The 25,357-nt window shown below is 39.4% G+C and overlaps 1 pseudogene; it reads right to left on the bottom strand.

Annotated features, from left to right (window-relative positions):
- Positions 1-15,658: 15,658 nt before the first annotated feature.
- On the bottom strand, positions 15,659-24,794 carry LOC128591174 (protein SET-like; annotated as a pseudogene).
- Positions 24,795-25,357: the final 563 nt, after the last annotated feature.

Genomic DNA, 25,357 nt, shown 5'->3' with positions numbered 1-25,357 from the left:
GGATGTATTAACCGAGTAATACCCGGTTACAAAAGAACCAAACCAAAACAAAACAAAACTAGTGCTGGAGGCAGTAATATATGGCAGCTGAGCTTTGGCAGAGGAGGGGGAATGGACAGGCAGAAACAATACAGTGGAAGTGTGGGGCTCGTAGTGTGCCAAAGATGGGGGCTGGGGCCAGCCGGGGCCCAGAGTACTGAGAGTGCTTGGAGAGGAAGGGGAATCAAGGTGGAGTGGGGTGGGGTGGGAGCATAGAAGGCCAAGGAAAAATGATTTTGCACACACAATTTTTACAGGGAATTATTTTATTTTATTTTTATTTGTTGAGACAGAGTCTCAGTCTGTCACCCTGGGCAGAGTGCCATGGTGTCATTTTAGCTCACAGCAACCTCAAACTCTTGGCCTCAAGTGATTCTTCTTGACTCAGTCTCCCAAGTAGCTGTAACTAGAGGCACCTTCTACAACGTCCAGCTAGTTTTTCCATTTTTAGTAGGGATGGTTTCTCACTCTTGCTCAGGCTGTTCTCAAACTCCTGAGCTCAAGGGATCCTCCTGCCTTGGCCTCCCAGATTGTTAGGATTACAGGTGCGAGCCACTTCAAGGAATTTTTTTAAAAATTTCTTTTCTAGTTCAGAAATGATTCCTGGGAAAAGAAGGAAAATTTCAAATAGTCTATTCGCAAGTTAACTGGGCCCATGTGGATGAATTCTTGGTTGTGAACACTAGTTTTGGGTATTGAAACATCACCCCCTAGTCATTTATACTGGAATTCCTTCGAACAAACAGCCTCTCGAACCCTCTGGGAGAAAACATCTCTCCCCCAGCCTAGTTACGAACATTTGAGATTGAAATCTGAATGAAGATGAAATCAAAGATTGGACCCTCTTTCCAAAACCTCTGCTACTCACCTGTGACACTGAGAAAATCACTGGAGGGAGAGGGTGGGGGGACTGCTAGTGGGTATGCAGCTCTTTTGGGGGTGATGAAAATGTTCCATAATTGATTGTGACAGCCACTCAGAGCATGGTGAATACACTGAAATCCACTAAATTGCACCCTGTAAGTGGGTGAATTGTATGATGAATTATTATATATCTCAAAAAGCTGTTCTGTGTATTTCTTAAATCCCTGGAAACATGTCTAGGGACACAAAGAACAGAAGAGGGTGAGGCCTCTTTGTGACTGACAATCTCTGGCCACGCATCCATAGCTACGCAGGAGAAAGGCTAAGGGTTTCAAATGGCAGGTAACTTGCTGTTACCCAAGTTGGGTGAGAGGTAATTATGAGACTTTTTAAGAAGCATGGATTAAAAATGAAAAAAAAAAGACTTATTTCTTCTCCATCACCTTCCCATTACTTTTGTGTGTGTTTTAAATAGGCAAAGCAACCATCAAGAAAATACAGACAAGGTAGGAGAGGGGGCTGCATTTCAGTCAAAATTTCATACGCTGTGGAAGTGTGACAGCACAGCTCAAGCGCCGACACTGAGATGACACGGGCTGGGTAGGGCGAGTCAGGGCACTCATGTGCTATTACTGTAACAATCGAATTTTCTGAAACAGTAAGTGCTAACCTGTATCTTCGGTTGCTAATGGATGTTTCAGGGGACCTCAAAACCCTCTGCTGTGATTTTGGGGTGTGTGTGCACTCACGTGTGATTGTAAGGCTTAATAATCATAATGTCTTTCTGTAAGCAGCATCACTTTATGGCTTTGGAGGCAGGGGATGGGTAACAGACCAACAAAAGGTGACTATTAAGTGATGAGACCCTCAGAAAGTGGAACTGAAAGGTGAGCAAACCTAGCACCATCTGACACCCCTCTGAAAAGTTGGGGCCACTTGGGATTGTAGGGTCTGGGCCTCTAAGTCAGGCCCTGGGTCAGGGCATCACAAGGCCCAGGGTTGTGGGCTGTGCTGAGAGGGGCTCCTTGGGGAGGAACCAAAGCAAAAGTCAAGCAGACTGTGTTAAAGGAGCTGCCAATCAGGAGACCTCAGGTCTAGAGGCAGATTTAATGCGCAGGCTCCAGAGAGAAACTGCAGGAGAAAGGAGGATTTGAAGCAAAGGGGGGAGGCAGGGCTGACAGGTGGTTTCAGGGGCTGTTGTGGGGAGCTGCAGGGGAGCCGGAGCTGACAAGTGGAGCTCAGGAGGGACAGGAGGAGGGAGCAGCCGGTTAGGCTCAAACTCAGGGACTCACTCCCAGTTTCTCGTTTCATCGTAATTCTTCCTGGAGCCAAATCCAGGAATTATGGAATCTAGTTGTTCCACCAGTGAGGCTCTCAGCAAAACCTCCAAGGATAATGGTGCTTATGTGTAAGGACCTCTGGGGTGGTAGCCAGGCCTTTTTCTAAGCAACCCTCACTACCATAAAATTCTTCCTTACATCAAAGTACACGTTTCTTGCATTGGCAAGTTATTGGCTGTGAATGTTCTGGAAGCCAACTAAGCTCTTTAAGCTTGTTTCCTCATTTGTAAAGTGGAAATAACAGGGCCCACCTTTCAGGGTTATTTTAATTCAATTAAATGAGATGAGAAAGCACAGAGACTGGGCCTTGGCACACGGGATGCCTGGCTTTCAGCATCAGGAGTAGTTTTCATCTTGTGTTTGTGTTGCTCTTAGTGATATCAAGGCCCATAGTCCTGAAGTCTGTGCCGGATAAGAAGGCTCCTCAGTTAGCAGTTTAACAGTGCCCCTAGATTTCTTGGTGACACTGGTGACCAAGTGTTATGCCCAGAAGTTCTACAAAGACCACACTGCCAAACAAGTTAAATTTAAAGAGGAGTCCTTTTATCGAAGAGCCGGCTGGTGGCTGCCTCAGTGTCCCAACATGAGGTTTCTGAAAGCAGCCCCTAGTGCTTAAGGGGTGGGGTTTTTAAGGCTTGATCTGCATCCTGGTTGGCACGCAGGCTGCCCAGATGCATTCGGGTAGGGTAGCAAGCAAACATTGTATAGAAGCAGAATTTTGTGGTTAGTCATACATCATACATCTTTGCTTTAATATTTTCCCCCTATACATCCTTGTTTCAGTACTTTCCCCACCTGGTATTGTTTAAAGGTCAGTCCAGGAACAGTTGGTACCTCCTGGTTCGTTTCCCAGGGAGTTAGCCAAGCAAGAAACTAGGAGTGAACTAGAAGCAAGAAACCAGTTAGTACTTTCTCATTTATCTTGGGAGTGAACTAGACTTATTTCATTCTATTGAGGGCTTGCAGCCCAGAAATTTGCCAGGAGTTAACTGGTATTTTTCTACTTCAGCCTAGGCCTAACACAAGAAAATGAAGTTATTGGCTTCCTGAGTGCTCACTGTGTGATACGCCCTCCTGTGTGTGCTTTATATCAGCTCTTTTTACCTGCAGCATGAGCCTCAGAATAAACAGAACCCCACTTCATACTTAGGGAACAAGTCCAGAAAAGCAAGTGAATTGCCCAGCATCCCAGAGCTTGTAAGTCTGGAGGTGAAGTTTGAATCTAGCCCTCCAAAGCCTTTACATACAATGAGAGAAACCACAGGAGCATGAAGCCAATGTTTTGCTTTCATGGTGACATGGGGGACACCTCATCAGAGAGCCTGAGGATGATGGCCTGAATCTCGGGAAGTGAGGGACGTATTGGCAAAGTTCCTCCCTTTCCTTATAATTCATTATATGCAGGTTTGTCCAGGGTGTTTTCTATTTTAGTAGATTTAGGGATCTAAGTGGAGTTTTGCTACATGAACACGTTGTACAGTGGTGACATTTGGGCTTCTGTTGCACCATCAGCAGAATGCTGCACACTGTACCAGGAGGTAAATTTTCAACCCTTAACCCCCTCCTACCCTCTCTCAGGGTGTTTGCTAAACCTTTAGCCATTCACATTTTCAGTTTGTACTGGCTTTTACATCAACAAATTCTTCAAGTGTACCATAAGCCAGGAGGTTTTTAAATAGCCCCAAGATTTCTCTGAAGTGACTTGCTACTGATACAGTGTCAGAGAAGGTGACCAAGTGGGTGCGATGTCTAGCCTCCTCCCTGTCCCTGCTCCTCACTTTCATCTGTTCCATATTTTAGGATTTTACATAAAAAGATATGTTTTAGGAGAAAAACATTGCTACTAGAAATAGCGATGTTTGGAAACCAAACCCTTTAACAATTGTTGGTAATACTTGTATTTAATTTCTGAAAAACACTTTACTCGAATATGTTCTATCCTCATTTCTCATATTCTGAGATTTGATGAATAGCCGTCTGTTTCTGCTCTACATACCCCTCAGGGGTTTTTTTAGGTTAGTCAAATTATTTCTATGTTAGACATATATTATTTATCTCTGAAGAATGTTTTCTTTCAGAGAAACTCCCTCTAATAACTCCATGTACTTCTCGGAGGGCTTGTTGCCGAGATGGGCCTGGTTGCGCATCCTGTCCCACGGCCCACCTGCGGGTCAGGAATGGATGTGTGGCTGAAGTGGAGCTACTTGGTCTGTTAGCTCAGAGACAGTTCCAGAAGAGTGGGAAGCCTCTGAGGGTGGAGACATACTTTTAACCTGTATTTATAGAGCCAAACACATTCTAGGAATAGTGTGCACTTAACTGTGAATTTGAAACCGTTCATTCTCCAATGAATATAGACAATTCAGGATTCAGACCTTAAAACTGTGTTGTCTTCCTGGACGTTTCTCTCTGTCACATCTCATCTACATACTACAGGAGATTTTGCTGGCTTCAGTGTCAAAAGCCAACTCTTCCTCATCTCCTCCACCTGGCTCACACTGGTTCGAGCCCCCAGCATCTCCTGCTAGAGTTATTTTGCAGGAGCCTCCCAGGAGATGCCCTACTCCCACCCTTGTCCCGATGTAGCCATTTTCAATGCAGAGTGATCTTTTGAAAACTTAGTTTATGCCACGTCACTCTTGTAATGTAAACCCTGCAATGACTCCCTACTTCACTCAAAGTAAAGTCCAATACCCGTAAGGTGGTCCACAGGCCGTCTAGGACATGGCCTCACCTTTATAACCCCCTGGCTCACCCTCGTTAGCCACAAGAGAGTCCATGCTGTTCTTCTAATAGGCCTTTCCATGGACGCTTCCCTCTGCTTGCAACATCACCCCCTAGAGCTCTCCCGGTGCCTTTCCTCAGTTCCTTCAGGTCTTTCCTCAGATGTCCCCTACCCAGCAAGGCCCACCCTGCCCATTCCAGGAACATGGCAGCCCACCCTCAGACACCTCAACACACTACTCTGCTTCCCTACTAAGACTTATCACGTTTTGATATAATATAAAATTTACTTAAACATTTTTGTTTCTAATTACCTTCTCACACTAAACTAAAAACTCTCCCAAGTTGGGGATTTGTTTTGTTGTTTTGTTTTTCACCATCGTATCCTTAGCACCCACAACAGCACCTGTTACTCGTAGTTCTGAGTTAGTATGTCCTTTCTTCAGAAGGGGTACAGTGTACCCCAGAGTTTGCAGTGAACAGGGATTAGGCCTTCTCTCTCCAAGCTCTTTTCAGGGTGCCAAGAAATTTATAATTACTGGAAACCCAGCTATGGGCTCAGTCACGCCTTGGCGCCTGCTTCTCAGGGTGGGGGATCACTCACTGGTAATTATCCAGAGGAAATATAGCCAATCATGGTATTGCTTATAAAGTGCAGCAATTTTCTTAAAATTGGTTAATGTGAGTGCTCAGGAATATGAATCTTAGAAAATGTCAGACTTCTCTGTCTTATAGGAGTTCACTGGATAATACTTTTCAGTTAGAAAGGAAATTGAGCTCCAAAATTCTCTCATATAATCACCTTCTTCTCCCCACTGTCCATTTTCTAACCTGTCAATGTTCTGGTTAAATTTTGAAAAAAGAAACAAGAAATTTAGTCAAGAGAAGAGATTAGTTTTAGGTATTCCAACTACACTGAAATTATCTTGGACTCTTTCTAACATTAAAATTGGGTAGAAATTTAGAAACTTCGGCTTCAGTGTATTTTCTTTGGCATAATATAGTTTTCGAGGTGATCAGAGGGAATGAAAGGGGCCAGGTAGTATGTCTCAAGTCTGCATGTGGTTCAAGACAGGAGCTGAGAATGTCTCTCTTTGTGCAATTAGGGTCCCCACAATGAAATGAAGGAAGAAGAGGAGGGTTCTAAGGAGAATTTAGTGTAGACTACTGTTCTCATAAAGTGTACTTAATTGATGGGACCTTTAGCCTTGTTAGCTGACCCTAAAACAAAGTAGCAGAAACACATTTACAGCCTATAGAGCAAAGCTCCCTGTTTGTAAAGAGCAAGCTTTTGAAGGCAGGTATCTACACAGCCCCTCCTCCAACCACTAAGGTGACAACTAGTGTGGGTAGAGAGTGCTGTGTTAGTTGATAGCATGTGCTCAGATAACTACACCATTTTTTGAAAAGAAAAAGAAGAAAGATACAGAAAAAAAAAAAAAAGTCCAGGGGTTCCACTTAGAAACACCAGACTTTCACTTCCCACAGCTTACTTGACAGCGCTTAGCTAGAATTGGAGGAAATAGATCCCTCATGGCACCAAGGAAAAAAAGAAGCTAGTCATTATCAGGTAAGACCACTAAGATTCTGAGGCTCTGGCGACTACATGTTTTATAGCATGTAAAACATTAGCAATAAAAACTTTAAAATAATAGCCATGATTTACCTATTGCTTGCTAAGAGCCAGGCACCAAGCCGAACATCTATCTCATGATAACTAACATAACAAGTCGAGTTCTCTTTCTACAGATGAAACTAAAGTTTGCAGAAGTTTGATGATTTGCCCGAGGTTACACACTAGAACCCACTTCAGTTCAGACCTATTATCTCTAAACTCTGTGCTTTTTTTCTTTTATTAAATTATAACTGTGTACATTAATGCATTTATGGGGTAAAATGTACTGATTTTATGCCCAATTTGAAATACTTTTAAACCTCATGGCTTACTTGTATCAGATTGTATCAGCTCCAACCCCTCTGCCTAGTGAATACTTTAATCCTTTATAAATCCAAAATCAAACTCATAGGTATTTCCTACTACCCTGTAATTTTTTAAAACACTAAATATCTTAAGAGAATTAAAAAGAGACATAAGAGGAAAGTAGTTTATAGTAAAATATGTAATTCAAATATGTAAATAAATAAGTATGACTGAATCAGAAGACGTAATAATCGCACCAGGCACTTGCATGTGTGTGAAGAATCATGAACATTAATATTATGAGTAGTGTTGCCAGGAACAACATGAATTTCTAAAATAGAAAACATTTTTTTTTTGTTTAGGGTTTTTGCAAAACGAAGTACAACCTTCCCTCCATTTATGCAACACTTGTATTCCTAGAAAATTAATAAATACTAAAGTCCATCTTCTCACACGTTGTGTTTACATGTAAAGCATATTTGGGCTGGATAGCTCATTAAACATGAACGCTCCCTGTGACTTCTGAAGCTAAAGAGATGGAGGATTCCTACTTACTCAGTGTCAATTATTTAGTAGCCAGAAAGAGAGAAAATCTCGGCAGAAAACATGACAAAAATTTTCAAATTTTCCTTTTTTAATAATTTCAGGTTAGTCTGAGGGTACATGCAATTATCATCCCCATTACAAACTACTGTTGTCACTTAGACCAGTTTTAAGCATTCAGATTACTTACAGAAAAAACTGTCTGCCCTCCATTCATCCTGTGAAATCACATCACAGAATTCTTGAATGTCTCTTCAAGTCTGCGTATTCCATCTTTCCCCCACATCTATTTAAGGTGAGACAGATCAAGCGTGTACAAGTGTATACACCCAGGTTCTTCTAAGACTGGAGATGGCACCCATTGAACACAGCCTCAGACACACACAGACACACAGCTTAGGAGGTTCTGGCTCCTTGATCAGCTAAACTTAAGGTGTATTCATCCCTGTGAACGTTACCAGATAATTAATTAGAGACACTCTTAGTGTCTACATTTACTGCCATCCATTTGGTGTAGAAATTTCCTTGTTAAAAAGCTTAACCAAAGTAATAGAAGTAAAAGATAGCACCGTAAACGTCTGTAGTTACAGTGTGGTGAGATCCATTCACCCTTTGCCCTTCCATAACATAGAAGACATAGTTACTGTTCACCTAATGGTCCGCGTGTTTAACTGTCATTTCCTGGCCTCCCTTCCAGGAAAGGCTGGGGCCGTGTGACTACTGTTGGTACAGAAATAATGGACATCACTTCTAGCATGATTGCTCAACAATAGTTGTGAGTCCTTATTCTTTTGTCTTCCTCTTCCACAGTAGATAAGAGAGCTAAGTTTTCCAGATGGTGCAGCTCTAAGCTGGTGGCACCTCCATCCCTGAGTGACTAGAAAGAGCACAGTGTCCTCTAACCCACATTGGACATGTAGCATGAGCAAAAAATAACTCAGATAACTAGACCATTTAGCCTTGTTATGCTGACCCTAAAACAAAGTAGCAGAAACTGAAATTTGGGACTTTTAAAAAACTGCCAACACTAGGCTAGCCTGTCTGATACATGTACTTTGTTGATAAATTAATAAGCAAGAGCAGCTAGCACACCGACCTTCCCCTCCCCACTTACAAGCTCACTGCGTCTTGCTTAGTATAGTCTGTTTTTTAATTACGCTCTGTGGAAGAATATTACAATTGCTAATAAATTTGATTCTTAGAAATAATCTTAAAGAAATATATGCTTTATATTTATGGACCAATTCTTCTCTTAGTTTTAAAAATTCTTTTAATTCATATCATTTACTATTGGATTATAATGAAGGAGGCAAGCAGAATAAAATGGTTAGAGGCAGGCTCTCATTAATGTATAATTGACTGTCTGGAGAAATTTCCTAATAAAATTTTACAACATGCACAACTAATTTACCTTGTGGCAAAATCATTTAAATAATTTTTGCTCAAAATCCTTTAAAATAGTTTTTATAATCACTTTTACGAGAAGCTACAGAATATATTATAGGCAGAATATGTATGTAATTATTATATTAAATCTTAATTGTATTTCCTTTTGGAGATTGTTGCTTCTCTGATATTTATTTATTTTTATTTTTTTTCCTGGTTTAGTTTATCTTTTATTGTGGTAAAAAACACATAACATAAAATTTACCATCTTAACTGTTTTTAAGTGTACAGTTCAGTAGTGTTAAGTATATTCATCTTGTTGTGAAAAAGATCTCCAGAACTTTATTAAACATAACTGAAATTCTGTACCTATTAAACAATTCTCTTTTGTCAATCCCTCTTTCCCTAGCCCCTTGTAAGCACTATGTTACTGTTTCTATGAATTTGACTTTGGACACTTCAGATAAGTGAAACTGTACAGTATCTGCCTTTTTAAAAGACTTATTTTTTAGGGATAGAGTCTTGTTCTGTCACACAGGCCAGAATGCAATGGTGTGATCACAGCTCACTGAAGCCTCAAACTTCTGGGCTCAAGTGATCTTCCTCTGTCAGCCTTCTGAATAGCTGGGACTACAAGTGTGTCACTGTGCCTGGCTAATCTTTTTACTTTTTGTAGATGGGTGTTGGGCTCACAAACGTGTCTCACTCTGTTGCTGAGGCTGGTCTCAAATTCCTGGCCTCAAGTACTCTTTCTGCTTCAGCTTCCCAAAGTTCTGGGATTATAGGATGAGCCACCACACCTGGCCCACTGTGCTTGTCTTCTATCGCACTTAGCATACACATGTCCTCAAAGTTCATCTGTGTCGTAGTATGTGGAAGCATTTTCTTCTTTTATAAAGCCGAATAGTATTCCACTGTATGAATGCATCACATTTTGTTTATCCATTCTTCTGTCAATGGGCATTTGGGTTGCTTCCACCTCTTGGCTTTGTGAATAGTACTGCTATGAACGTGGATGTGCAAATACCTCTTCAAGATCCTACTTCCAGTTTGGGGAGTATAAGTGGGACTGTCATATCATAGTTCTATTTTTAACTTTTTGAGAAACCAACATACTCTTTTTCCATAGCAATTACATCATTTTACAATCCCACCAGCAGCATGCAAGAGTTCCAGTTTTGAAGTGTTGTGTTTTTATCTTGTGTTTGTTTGACGACTAACGACGTTGAGCGCTTGTTCACATTTCTTGTTCATTTAGATCTCCATTTTTATAAGGTGTCTGTTCTGGTCTTTTGTCAATTTTCCTAATAGCTTGTCTGGATGAGTTCTTTATACATTCTAGATATGAGCTCTTTATTGTTTATATTTGTTCCAAATATCTTCTCCTACTCTATGATTTCCTGACTTGGGATCACCAGGCTTTCCATTGGCCATGGGGGGAGGGCCCAGAGGCTGGGTGGTCTGACGGGACTCCCAACCTCCTCATCTCCGGTCTCTTCCCTCTCCCGTAATGGGGGCTGCTGCTGCGGTGGTAAGTGGTGCTGATTCTCCTTCTTTCATTTTGGCATAGTGGCTGCGGCCGCTTCTCTGATATTTAAAACAGTGTGATCCAATCAATGGGGTTGTATTAAATAGACTTTAGGAAGTAGATGAATTAATTTCTTTATATGTCTGAAAAGTCCATGAGTTCTTTGGGTATAAGGACGTCTGGATTTTTAATTATAAAAGATATAATCAAGACTAGTCTCTCTCCATCTCTCATCTCTGCCTTCTTCCGTGTTGGCCCCATTCTTAGGAAGCTCTCTCCTTTGGTAGCAAAAGGTTGCCAGCCTTTATAGGCTTATGCCTTCAAAATTCCCGGGCAGCAGAAAGAACAGAACAACCTCTCTCTCTGATTTTCTCCATAAAAAGCAACATGATTTTTTTTCTGGTAGGCTGTGGTTGTGTCACATGACTTCTGATCCCTGTGAACATGAAGACACAGTGACCTGATGGACTCTGGGGAGTCCACCCACCAACCCACACGGACTGGGGATAGGGAAAGGATGGCTCCCCAAAGGAGCTTCACCATAAGAGGGGGGAATTCCAGGCAAGGAAAACCAGCGTGTTTCCACTACAGATTCAGACGCATTTGAGTTTGAACCCTGTCAGTGTCTCCTCACTCCATGGCATTGTGTAAATTATTTATCCTTCCTGAACTTGAGAATTTTCATCTGTAACCTGATATGATGAAGAATACCAGCCCTCCAGGGCTTTGGGGATAATATAATGAGTAAAACAACAGAAAGCATCTTATTCAATGTGGACGGCATGAAGTACTCCATAAATGACAGCCTGGATCCAATTTACTTGGTGTTAAGGAACCTCAGAAAACATTTTACTTTTTTGACTGCCGTAGCAGAAAGCGTGGCGGCATGGCTTTCTGTTTTGCTTCACCTAGAGAAGAAATCTCCCTGCCTGCTCCGTGGGGGAAAGTGATGAGGGCCCAGCATCACTACAGTGCACACCTGTGCTCTGTATCAAAGCAGCTGTGTTTATACTCGTAATTAACCAACCCTTCCATGGTAATTTCTCACGCATTATCGAGAGGTGGAGAGTTATATTTTACTTGATTATAAATATGCCCCTATAATTTCATCATGAAAATATAACTCGGCATCAGCCGTGTGTGACATTCCGTTAAAGAGTCCACCAGCTCTTAGCTGTACCTTCAGCATTCCTCTTTCTCTGGAATATGTAATCTGAACCCTAACAAGAAACTGCCGTTCCGTAGCACCTAATACTTCACTGATGACCATGAGTTAATTTCTGTAAAGTAATCTCGACACTGAGTTTTTTAATCTAGCACTTTGTTTTTCTCAATCTTCCAAGTGGAGATTACTGTTTGTTCTGAAACTTCATTATTTGACCGATACCAAAATTATTCGATGTCCAACTACAACCACTCACTTTTAGGAGTTCATTTCTGTCTCATCCTTTTGGGAGGGAGAAGAGGATAAAAGGAAAGCGAAAATCTACCTCCCTCAAACTCCCTTCTGGCTAAGTTTCTGGGTACGATTTAGGTCCCAATCAGACACTCACACAGACGTGGGAAATGCCTGTGAGAGCAAAGTTACTCTCCTTCTGTTTCTGTTGCATGCACGGTCAGGAGGGACCCTGATCCAGTGCCCAGTCACAGATGTGTGGGTTCCAGAGGTGAAGCCGGTGGCATCCTTTTTGCTCATGCTTCTGGTCCTCGTGTGGCAGCCTCATGGTTTTAAAGAGTCCTGATTGTGCAGGGCAATGCTAGTCTGTAACTGGTGGCTTTCTGATCATAGGAGAGGTAGACAATCCCTAGGTAGCCTGATTCTATAATGTGGCTTTGATAACTGTCACTGAAAACTCACCCAAGAGGCTCTGTCTTCAGACATCCCAATAATTCTGAAATCATTCAATAGATTGTAATAAATCTCATCCTAGTGAAACTAGCAACAGTGGACACTGTTCTCTGCAACTTAATCCACGAATTTCATTATTAACATTTCTCCAGTTCTTTATTTCCTTCACATTATCAAATTGCCACTTGGGACATAAATTAGCATATCTCTTTCCTAAAAAGTAAAAAAAAGAAATTCTCATATAATCATAATCACAGAGCCTGTGTTGCCCTTCTAATTTCTTTTTTTTTTTTTTTTTATTGTTGGGGATTCATTGAGGGTACAATAAGCCAAGTTACACTGATTGCAATTGTTAGGTAAAGTCCCTCTTGCAATCATGTCTTGCCCCCATAAAGTGTGACACACACCAAGGCCCCACCCCCCTCCCTCCATCCCTCTTGCCCTTCTAATTTCTAAAAGTCTGGTCCCTGTAGGCTTCGTAATAATACAAGAATGTAAAAGGGTTTTTCCAAAGGAAAAAATTAGAGAAAAAATCAAAATGTTTTGAAATGTTATTTGTCTAATGGCATGAATTGAAAGTGGTATGTCTTAAATACTACTAAAATATTTTTACTTTCAAGCCCAGATTTCATAACATATAAATCATAGAGAATGAGTCATTCTCTCTATCATTTTTCAGGACATAATTGACTTTCCAATAATGTATCGATGGTCATAGGATACTTCCCTAAATTTAGTTGTTTTAATGATATCATTAAGGATGGCAAAGGTCAGGAAGGGGAGGTTTGGGGAAAGGTATTTGAGAAAGATGTTTACACAGGAATCCTGGGTATTTATTCAAAGAATAACGCAAATCATGTTAAATTGTTAAGTTCATATGTTTCCATTCAGTAATTAGTGACTTGATTTGTTCTATTTTATAAAACTTGAATATGTGAACTACAAATTTAAAGCAACATCTCCAACCACTTGAACAAATGTTTGGTGATAATAAATGAGTGCTTGTTCTAGAAACAAACACATTCTGTTATTAATAGCATCATGTTCCTTTTCAATTACCACAATGTAGATTAATTTTTGTCACTTCCTTTAGCTTCTTTTGTGACAACTCTAATGACCCAGCTTTGTCTTGTTTCACATTTATCTCATTATTCCTATTACCCAGCAATATGCCTCTCACATAGTAAGCACCTAATTAATATTTGGAAAACTGAACTTAATTGGAAAATATGAAATTATAAGTGATCCAGTAACATGAGCTTTATTCCTTTCTTGAAAAAGTCATTTTATAATTGAAAGAATATTTTTGGTGATGATTCATTTGAAATTTCTCTTTCATTTCATCCCATTAATCCCGTGGAAGTTTTTAGTTTCATAATTTAAAAGTACCTAGAATATGGAATCATGATGAAAGCTTTTAACTGGACTTTTCATTGTATTAAGATCTTGTGGGTAAATAAAGTTATTTGATCCTGTTCTTTTAAAAATTTCAGTTTAATATGAGGGTACAAATGACTAGGTTACATTGTTTGCATTTCTTAGGTAAAGTTCAAGTTGTAGTTAAGCCCTTCACCCAGGGAGTGTGCTGTATACCCTTACATTGTGCACTTTAGGTGAGAGCTTTGATCCTGTTCATACAATCAAAATGAACATCATCATCAAAATCACTGAATTTGTTGATGTTGTGTTGTATCTTATTAAACCATTCTTGGAAAATAGCCCAAGTGCCCATTGACCCAGGAATGGATTAACAAATTGTGGTATGTGTATACCATGGAATACTATGTAGCCATAAAAAAAGATGGAGACTTTACATCTTTTATGTTTACCTGGATGGAGCTGGAACATATTCTTCTTAGTAAAGTATCTCAAGAATGGGGGAAAAAAAGTATCCAATGTACTCCATACTACTATGAAATCAATATATAATCACCTATACACTCATATGAATGGCAAAACATAACTATAGTCCAGAAAGTAGAAGGGAAGAGGAGAGAGAGGGGAGGGGAGGGGGGATATGGAAAGAGGGAGGGTATTTGGGGAACCTCACCTAATGTGCATGATGCAATGGTACATTTCAAAACTATTAAGAAATGAGTGTAATTGTGATGGAGGTGTTACTTAGTTCAATGTAAGCATTTCACATTGTATATTGAAGCAGTACCTTGAACCCCATAAATGCATCAATGTACAAAGTTATGATTTAATAAAAAAAAATAAAAAAAAACCCCATTCTTGGATCATTTCTAGTCCTCACTCTTCAAGGCAGTCATTAATAATTCTGTGAGGGGTGGAAACAGCCTAAATGCCCACCAACCCAGGAATGGATTAACAAACTGTGGTATATGTATGTCATGGAATACCATTCAGGCACATAAATGATGGAAACTTTACACCTTTTGTATTAACCTGGATGGAAGTGGAACACATTATTCTTAGTAAAGCATCACAAGAATGGAGAAGCATGAATCCTATGTACTCAATTTTGATATGAGGACAATTAATGACCTAGTACACAGTGGGAATGGGGGAAGGGGAGAGCAGAAAGAGGGAAGAAGGGAGGGGGTGGGGGTCATGGTATGTGGCACAACTTTTTGGGGCAGGACACAATTATAAGAGGGTCTTTATCTAACAAATGCAATCAATGTAATGTGGTTCTTTGTACCCTCAATGAATCCCCAACAATAAAAAAAAAAATTCTGCAAGGGCCATAATGGGGCACCAAGGTTGAAATCATTGATCCCACACCATTTTGCAGCCGTAGCAAGGCTAGGTTGTGAGCCTGAAGCTCACAGCACTCACAGTGCTCATCTGCCTCCCACTCTGTCCCTGCTGCCTCACACCTAACAGCAGCATTAACTCCTTGGTGTCATTTAGTGCACTGAAGAATGATTTGCTCTTCTCAGCATGCCTGGTACATCACCAGATGCCCTCTTGGCCTTAAAATATCAAAATACCTTCCTATGCACCTAGCTTCCCAGGAGTGACAGGTGCCAGAAGAACAGAACAGTGCACACTTCAGAGTCATCAGACTCAGCCTCTGCCTCACCGGTGCCGCTCTGCATTTTTTTGACCCAAGCCATCTCCTGGATTACAACAAATGTAATTAATGCTAAAGAGTATTTTTTACCCTACCACCTGATAGGTCTATCTCATATGAATTCCTCTCTCTCTCCTTTACACCAGCTAAAATACTGTCCTCTACTGGGAAACTTTATCTTCCTGCTGAATCAAAGGCATGAAGTAATAGGCCATAGCAGAGCCATGAACACCCACAATGGCAGACCTTCTGTACAGGATGTGACATCACGGGTAATTATTGGGAACCGCTCTGATCCAATTGTTGCCAAATCTGTCTGAACTTTCAACATCCTCTTATAAGCTGTGTTGTTTTTGTTGATTGTTAATTTGTTAATTTGGTTATACACACATATTTAAAATCACATATGAAAAAATATATTAATTTATAAATAATTTTCTGTTTCATTTAAGTCACTATGGGCTTCTGCTACATTCTCATCTTTGTCATCATCTTTTGAATTATTAATAAAGTTTTCCAAAGCATATTATGTCTCATATTATGTCTTTCCAAAGCATCTTTATCTCTCAGTTGTTTGAGATTCATACAGAATTTTTAAAAAATCTGTATGACATGCTGTCGTGAAAATTGATTTCCTAAGCCATCTGCCCTAATTTGTATGACACAAATCTGCAAATGTATATTCACAATTCTACAATGTAACCACTAATTGTATTTTTTTTTTAATTTCAGGTAAATGTGAGGGTACAAACAACTAGGTTACAATGTTTGCATTTGTTGGGTAGAGTTCCTCTTGTAGTTGTGTCCCGCACCCAAAAGGTGTGCCATATACCCTTACATCATGCCCATTAAGTGGGAACACACCAATCCCTCTCCCTCCAACTTGAATTGAATTGAGTTTTTCTCTCATGTGGGCACATATTAGATTGTCTCCTGGTACATCACTAGATGCCCTCTTGGCCTTAAAATATCAAAATACCTTCCCATGCACCTAGTTTCCTAGGAGTGACAGGTACCAGAAGACATGGCCAGTATTTGAGTACATTAGATTCTTGTTTTTCTATTCTTGAGATACTTTACTAAGAAAAATGTGTTTTTAAAGTCATTTCTTTTAAAACTGGTTCCCAATGACACCCAAGACTTGCAAATGTGACACTCTATTCCTGGAATAATTACTAAATCTGAGTTAATTTCTTTCCTACTTGTTTTAAATTTTTATTTTTTTTTTTAACTGATTCTGTTAGGGGATCTCTATAAGCATCATTCCCAGATTTTAGGCTACTACATTTTTTTCCCAAACAGTATTTTGCTGTCAGAATAAACTGGCCCAGGGAATGAGATACTTTGTAAGGACTTAAACAGGATGCAGCTCCCTCTTTTCCAAGGATAATTTCTCATGTGTGTGTGGCAGGGTGGGGTACTCAGAAGCTTTTAAAATATTTGAATCAATAGTATTTTATCAAAGTGCTCTGGAATATGGCCAGGATATATAAATTTTTCAAAAGCTCCTGTATAATTCTGATATATCCAACTTAGAAGAGGAACCAGGAGACTGTGTGTGTGTTGGGGAAAGGAAATATTTCTTCTCACGCCACTTCTCCCAGTCATTCCCAAGGTAAGCAAGGTTATTAGTTTGGTGTAATACCCTTTTTTTTTTTTTTTTTAACAATTTAAGCAAATATATATGTGTGTGTGTGTGTGTGTGTGTATGTATATACACGCACAGACACTCTTGTCTCAAGGTGTTTTCCTATATTTTAAGAAAATAGAATAAATTACTTCATAAATTTTTTCAATGTATTTTCTCAGGGACTTGCCTTCCACACACAAGTAGGTTTCTTGACCTCAGCATTATTGATATTTGGGAACCGATAACTCTTTGAGGTGGCTGTCCCATGCATTATAAGATGCTCAGTGATACTCCAGGCTCTCCACACTAGATGCCAGGAACACTCTGCCCCCATTGTGACAATCAGAATGTCTGCAGATGTTGCCAGATATCCCCGGAGAGTGAGGGTGGGAGACAAAATCACTCCCAGTTGAGAACTGCTGATAGAGTATTTTATTCAACTATTTCCTTATTAAAGAAGATTCGGGTTATTTTCTGCTTTTTTTTCCAAGGCTTCAATCAAAATCTCTATACATGTATCTTCAAATAAAGTTGCTTCTGTTTCTATAATGTCGATTCCCATGAATGAGATAGCTGGGGAAATCTCTAGAAGTTATCAGATTACAGTGTCTGACAGAGTCCTTGCATTCTTAGCAGCACTAATAGTAACTACCTACTCTCACTCCCCATATTTGCTAGTTAGATGCCCCAAAATAGTGTCCCAACGTTACTTTGACTTTTAATTCTCCTGACCGTTTGTGAACGTGTTATCATTTATTGGTCATTTGCTTTTCATCTTCCATGAAACCTGTTTATATTCTTTGCCTATTTTTATAGGTTATATATATTTTTTAATTTTCACCAACTTGTAGGAGCTCTTTGCTAGGAATATTAACCCTTTTCCATAAGCATTACAAACAGGTTTTTCTTTCTTTCTTTCTTTCTTTTTTTTTTGGCATTCGATCTTTTATCTTTTGGATTTGATTTTAGATACTATAATTTCCCCCCATTTTTTATAGGGTTAATCTTGTTGGAAAACCTCTCATTTAAGACACAGTCATCCTTTGGCATGTATGGGGGATGGGTTTCAGAATCACCACATATACTAAAATCCATGCATATTTAAGATCGCAGTGGGCCTTGCAGAACTGGCTTACAGGAAAAATTGACCTTCTGTATACATGCTTATGTGAGTTTTCAATCCTGAGAATAATATACTTTCCATCTGCATTTTGTTGAAAAAAAATCTGCATATAAGGACTCCCATGCAGTTTAAACCCATGTTGTTCAAAGGTCAAATGTATAAGGAAACAAAAAGGGGAAATTCACCTGCTCCAACCTGCACCATCAGTTACAGGTAAAGCAGAGACAGGACAGGGATCCCAGGGAGGGCCTTCCCCTTCCCTACACTGCCTTCATGGAGCTGCTCTTTCAGCTCTGCCCTGTCCTTCCACACTCCATCTGTGCCTGTTTACAACAAGTAGAATCAATTTGAAAACACAGAACAGCAAAGTGCAATGAAATATCATAACACAAGAACAGCCACATGCCATAAACACAATGATTTTTTTTTTACGTTGCCCTTTTAGAGCAGTGCAAACACATAAGCAGGAACTGGAGAGAAGTTGCCATCCTGTAGGAGTGTAGGCAGGGTACCAGAGACAGAGCAGATGGCTGAGGGGCATTCCTGGCTGGGAATCCTGCCAGCAAGCATTTGTGAGGAGGCGTGTAGATAGTCTGAGTAAGACAGCCAGGAGACTAATATGTTCAGATGGCATGGGGCCTTTTCACAAACTGCTAGGCTGTTTATTCACAGCAGAAGGAAACAGAGCTTTTAGCAGCTCTGCCTAACACCTTAAACATCACATTACACTGGAAATCTCTTCCCTGTAAGACAATGTACATGCAGTATTAGGAAAATCTTCCCCAGGATATTATTGCATGTGCTAAAATTGTGTTTTTCTGCAAGTAAGCAAAACATCCAAATTTCTGTCCTGTGTCTTGACACATTGAGCCTGTTAATTTCTATGTGCATGATTTGCAAGGCTACTTAGTGCATGCCTGCAGCTGGACACCCAGAGAAACGCAGTATCGTAACCAAGAGTTTGTGTGTTTAACAGCATGTTAAGAAAAGTGGAAATCAGAGACCCATTTCTGCTGTATTACTCTATTAGGTTTCTGCCTGGCTTTGGGGAAGCCAGTGAAAGCATTACTGCTTGTTCATGTCCAAATGGTGTAAAATGAGCAGCGAACGCAGGGAAATTTTAGCTTAGATGAGAAGTGCTTTCAGAAGTTCATCTGGATGACTAAGGCAGTGATTTTCAACCAAGATAGTGGGAGGTGGGTGGAGAAGATATTTTAAGACTACACATCTCCCCCAGGATTCTGATATGTCCCTTTATAAGGTGTCCCATCCATACCACCTCCACCCGATGTGACAATCAGGTAAGCTGATGACAGTTGGAAATGGATAATGGACCTCCGGTGATTTGGGCATGAAAAAAGGTTAAGAATTGCTCAACTAAAAATGCAAAAAGATTTCTTCAAGTAGAAATCAGCCTGGCAAATCTACACACACACACACTCACACCAATACCATTAAAAGGAGGTTAGAAGTGGTACTGAGCTAGGCACAGGGAAATGGGCATACAAAGGCTTTTTTCCATGTAATCTCCAGCCAAAAAACATTGGTGAGCCCAGCAAGTAATTGTGGAATATCTATTAAATCTAAGAAGATTTTGTGCTAAAATAGCTAAGGAAAATCCCTACCCTCCGAGGCTTACTGTCTAGCTGAGATCTTCAGGCAACTACACAAAGAGAAACAACACAAGGCAAAGGCTGCCACCCTTATCTATCCACTGCAAACACATAGAAATGCTGGGAAAAATATAACAATTCGGTGGACTCCAAAAGAGATAAAAAGAAATCTCTTATGGAAAAATCTAGAAAGACCTTCAAACTAGAGCAGTAAGGACCCGCCTGGGTGACAGAGAGAGTCAAACCTGGACAAAAAGCCCTGGCAGGTGGGCCAGGGGTGAACGATGGAGCTTTAACAGGCACCTGGGTACCAGAGAATGAACTTGGCCCTGCTCTTGTTATGACTATGGACCCAAGATCATTTGTAGAAAACTGGGACTCTGGATAGCAACCCTTCAGTGACATGGAGAAAAAAAATATTTGTCTGCCAATTTGGGGAAAAGATGAAGACGTATGTCTTTTTCTGGGGCTTTCAGAGGAGCAAAATTGTCTTGTGAAAAATTAAAACATCAAGTCTTTATGACTAAAAACAAACAAAACCTCGTTCTAGGTAGGTGAAACCTCTGTGGCACTCAGCAAATCAAATCAAAGCACAAATTACTAGGTGAGAATTCTTTCAATACTGAGAGTAAAGTAGAAGGACTTGTAAAGAAAAAATCAAAAAAAGAAAGTAAACTCATAAAGCAAAATTTCAAACCATGACAGTAATGATCTGTCATAAGTGAGACTCAGCAGAAACAACAGGTCAGAGGATCGAACTTGGGGGAAAGAACAATAAAGAGGAGAGAAAAGAGAGACTATAGCTTGGGATGATTGAGGAAGGCCTGAGCTTGAAGAAAGCATAATTTTGATGGCAGAATTAAAGAAGATAACACAGATGAAAGACTTCAGTGAAAGCTGGAAAACTTAGGGCATATTCAATGATGGTAATTAAGAGATGATGTAGAAATAAGGTTGTTAGATTTAGCAAATAAAAATAAAGAATACTCTGCTCGGGAGGCTGAGGCAGGAGAATCGCTTAAGCCCAGGAGTTGGAGGTTGCTGTGAGCTGTGTGAGGCCACGGCACTCTACCGAGGGCCATAAAGTGAGACTCGGTCTCTACAAAAATAAAAAAAATAAAAAAAAAATAAAGAATACTCAGTTAAATTAGAATTTCAGATAATTAACAAGTTTTTTTTAATGATAGATGCACTCCCTCACCCCACCCAGTATTTGGGACCTACTTATACTAAAAAATTAGTCAGTGTTTGTCTGAAATCCTAAATTTAACTGGGCATTGTGTGTCTGAACTGGCAACCATAATAGAAAGTACCACGACAGGTTTTAATTGAGTTAGGACTTGACTGCCCAAATTAGGTACTATTTAAGGGTGTTATCCATGCCTACAGCCCAAGAAGGGAACCCTCAAATTGGGCATATTGAAGAACAGACGAGGAGCATGTAATAACTGCATGGTGACTTGCCTGAGTCAGCTGGGGAAGGAAATGTAAGTACCAAAGTAAAGACTAAGCAAGGAAATCATACAAGGACTCCATTTAATTGTGGAGAGAAAAGAAACGCTAACAACTTCTGAGAGATCCATCACTGGAAAGCCAGAGACAGGAAGCCAGATGACAGGTGTTCTAAGAGCCAGTGCTTGGTGAAGGAAAGGGGGTCGTGAGCCTCAGTAAGGTGTTTATTTTGAAAGGCTGAAACAAGGAGAACAAATAGAGATGATATCTAGGAAAGACCTGGAGATGTTCACAGAAAGAATAGACACTGCTACCATGAGAAAGGTTGAGGGACATGGGTTGGCTCTGGGGACATGGGAATTCCTGAGCTTGGAAGCGGATGGTGCAGGCATCCCGGCCACCTCATCCAGAGCCACTTTTCTTTTACACCAGAGGTTCTCAACCTTCCTAATGCCGCGACCCTTTAATACAGTTCCTCATGTTGTGGTGACCCCCCAACCATAAAATTATTTTCGTTGCTACTTCGTAAGTATAATTTTGCTACTGTTATGAATCGTAATGTAAATATCTGACATGCAGGATGTATTTTCATTGTTATAAAGGGGTTGTGACCCACAGGTAGAGGACGGCTGTTTTAGAATTTTAAGAGTTTTTTAGATTTTAGACTCACTCGGCCTAAACTTATTTTATCTTGATAGAGTCAATATTGGTAAACCTAGTTTTCCTAAAAAAAGTATTCTTTTCAGTTATTTTTTTCAATTGTCATTATCCATTTCTCAGCATTTCTTATTTTGTATAATTTCCATTCTTACTTATTTGTTGAAGAGGTCAGCAAGCAGTTATTCTTTCTGTTATTTAAAAGGAATTTTTAAAAACACGTATTTATGTTTTAATGGACAAATAAAAATTTTGAGTATTTATCATATGCAACCTGATGTTTAGAAATAAGTAGACCTTGTGAATTGGCTAAATTAAGTTAGTTAACACAGGCATAATCTAGCATATTCACCACTTTTTAAATGGTGAGCAGCCTACTTTAAACTTAAAAAAGAAAAGTTTTATTGAGGCATAATTAGGATACAATAAATTGAACATATTTAAAGCATACCATATGATAAGCTATAACGTATGAATACACCTATGGAACCATCACTATGATCAAAGTAAAGAACACATCTATCTTCTGACAGTTTTCTTGTGTTCCTTAGAAATCACTCCTGCCTGTCTCTCCCTGCCTCACCCCACTATGGTCAACCAATGTTCTCCTTTCTTTCACTATATATTAGTTTGTATTTTCTAGAATATTGTATAAATGAAATCATACACTATGTATTATTTTTTGGTCTGGCTTATTATACTCATAATAATTATTTTAGCATTTATTGGCATTGCAACATTTATCAGTTTATTCCTTTAATGACTGGGTAGTATTTCACTGTATAAATATGCCAAAATTTATCTGTTCACCTGTTAATGGACATTTGAATTGCTTTCAGGGCTTGTCTATTAAAAAAAATTGCTATAAATATTCATGTGCCAGGCCTTGCATGGATATTTACCTTCATGTCTTTGGAATAAATATCTAAGAAGGAAATGATTAGATGAGATGATTGGTGTATATTTAAGTTTTTAAAAACCTGCCAACTTTTCCCCAAACTGGTTGTACAATTCTTCATCCCAACAACGATATATGAGAGTTCCGATTCCTTCACATCTTTGTCGATATTTGGCACGGTCAGTCTTTTTCACGTTAGCCATTTTAATAGATGTGTCGTAGCATTTCACCATGAGTCATTTGCATTTCCCCAAAGAGTAATGATGTTGAGTGTCTTTTCACATGTTTATTTTTTACCTGTATATTTTTGGTGAAGAGGCTTTATTAATCTTTTTTTTTTCTGTGGGTACACAGTTTTATTGTAACAAAGCAACTTGTACACTTATAACTTTTAAAACTGAGCATTAAAACTGAGCATCATCTTTCCTTTCCAGAGAAACAAAAAGACAATTTAAAAATAAACAGGAACAAAATTACAGTAGAGAATGTCAATTCCAAATAATATCCTACAGGTTCTGCCCATTCTCCCATTTGAGGGGGAGGGCTCAAATCATCATTAGGAAATTATTTTAAAAGTGTCATCTTAAACTGCAAGGATGTCCATTAAACATCACAATTAAACATGCCAACTTAAATGTCAAATGCCCACTTAACCCACTTAACCATCTCAAACCCACCCTCTGCTGACCTTCTATATCCCATTTTTAAAAATTTTTTGTTAAATCATAGCTGTGTACATTAATGCAACTATGGGGTTCAATGTGCTGGGTTTATATACAATTTGAAATACTTTCATTAAACTGGCTAATAAGTCTTCACCACATTTTCTTAGTTATTGTGTTAAGACATTTATATTCTACACTTAGTAGATTTAACATGTACCCTTGTAAAATGCACCATAGGTGTGGTCCCACCTATTATACCCCATTTTTTTAAGTTTTTTTTCTTTCTTTAAACAAGATACATATTGGTAAATGCTAACTGTCCATATTCACATAGAGACCCAGTGCACTCTCTGAGCCCAATATACAGAGAAAAGATGGAAAAAAGCTAGAATTCTATGCATTACTCACAGGGACCCAGCATAGCGAAGGGAGCAGATTTTTCTTTTTTCCCCACAGAGCTCAGCAGTGTTAAGTCCATACAGTTTTTGTTGAGACAGGAAGGGATAAAAATGAATTTGTAACAGAAACAGGTAGAGAGTCTTTTTCCATTACATTCTGTTCAAGCTATGTCTTAGCAAAACTTATTCTGCTAGGACGTAGCTTGAACCATGACCATGGTGTAGAGAAAAGAGATCTCAAGAACAGGGCGACTGAGCACAAGAGTTTCAAAAACAAAAAGACTGCAACTTGTTCCCAGGAACTGGAGAAAATTTTTTTAGAGGTTGGAATCCATCAGTGTTCTGTTAGTCATCTTTATCTGCCTGTTCTTCCTTCCCTGCGTCATCACCTTTAACGCCTTCATCCTCATCTTCTTCATCATCCTCCAGCTCAGGAGCCAAGTAGTAATGTAATGGATTTGGACAAATATCTTCTTTGATGAGCTCTCCTAATTCATCTGGACCTGCATCAGGATGGTCAGTAAACCAGGTAAAGAAGCTCTTTGGTTTCTGATGCTTCCTCTTCCTGCTGGCTTGACTTACCATTTGATTTCAGTGGACTTTGTAGATTCATCACCATTCTCATCCAGATGAAATTCTTTGGAGAGAACTTTATTTTCAAAGTAAGGGTTTTCATCAAAATAAAAGTCTATTCTGTAAGCTGATTTATTATCTTCAAATTCGATTCTGGTTAAATAATGCAATGCCTCTACCTCCTCCTCCCCAAGCAGTGCGGACACTTGCTGATGGCAGACAAATGTTACCCAAAATTCTGGGATTTTGGCAATCAATTCTGACCTCTTCTCAAAAAGTGGTTGGTGGAATTTGTTATACTTCTGTTCTATTTTCCAAATCTCCCTAGTGGCTTGTTCATTAAGTCCCTCTGTTTCAGTTTGTACTTCGTCAGCAAGTTCAAGTGCTTCCTGCTTTTCTTCTGCCTTCGCGTTGGCCTCGTAGTGTTGGATGGAGCTGAGCTCCTTTTTACCTACTTTGGCCACTGCTGCTCTGTGTTGGTCAAGGTGGAAGGAGCCGGGAGAAGAAAAGGTGAAGAGGGCAGGCAGGCGGTTTCCCTTCAGGCTACTCATGCCAACTATTAATCTTTTGTCCTTTAAAAAAATTGAGTTCTTTGTTTGGTTATTGAGTTTTGAAAATTCTTTGTATATTCTAGACAGAGGTTCTTTATCAAATACCATGTATACAATTATATTTTTCTGTTGGTCTGTAGTTTTCTTTTTAAATTTTCTTAACAGTACTTTTCTGGACATAGAAGTTTTTATTTTGATGAAATCCAATTTAACAAATTGTTGTTTTATGAATCATGCTTTTGGTGTCATAGCTAAGAAATCTTTGCATTACGCAAAGTCACAAAAGATTTTTTCCTGTGTTTTCTTCAAGAACATTTGTAATTCTAGGTTTTTCATTTAGTTCCATGATCCATTTTGTCTTATGTGTTGTATATGGTGTGAGGTATGGATTCAAGTTTAACTTTTGCACTTAGAGATCCATTTGTTCAATTGTGGTAGCACCAGACCATCAGATTATTCCAGGCTATCTTTTCTCCACTGATTTGCCTTTGTCAAACATGTTTCCCATATTTGTGCAAAGTCTATTTCTAGACTCTCTGTTATGTTTATTTGCTTATCTTGAC

This window comes from Nycticebus coucang, chromosome 1, assembly GCF_027406575.1.
Source record: "Nycticebus coucang isolate mNycCou1 chromosome 1, mNycCou1.pri, whole genome shotgun sequence".
Taxonomy (NCBI): domain Eukaryota; kingdom Metazoa; phylum Chordata; class Mammalia; order Primates; family Lorisidae; genus Nycticebus; species Nycticebus coucang.
This window is presented reverse-complemented; position numbering and strand designations above follow the sequence as displayed.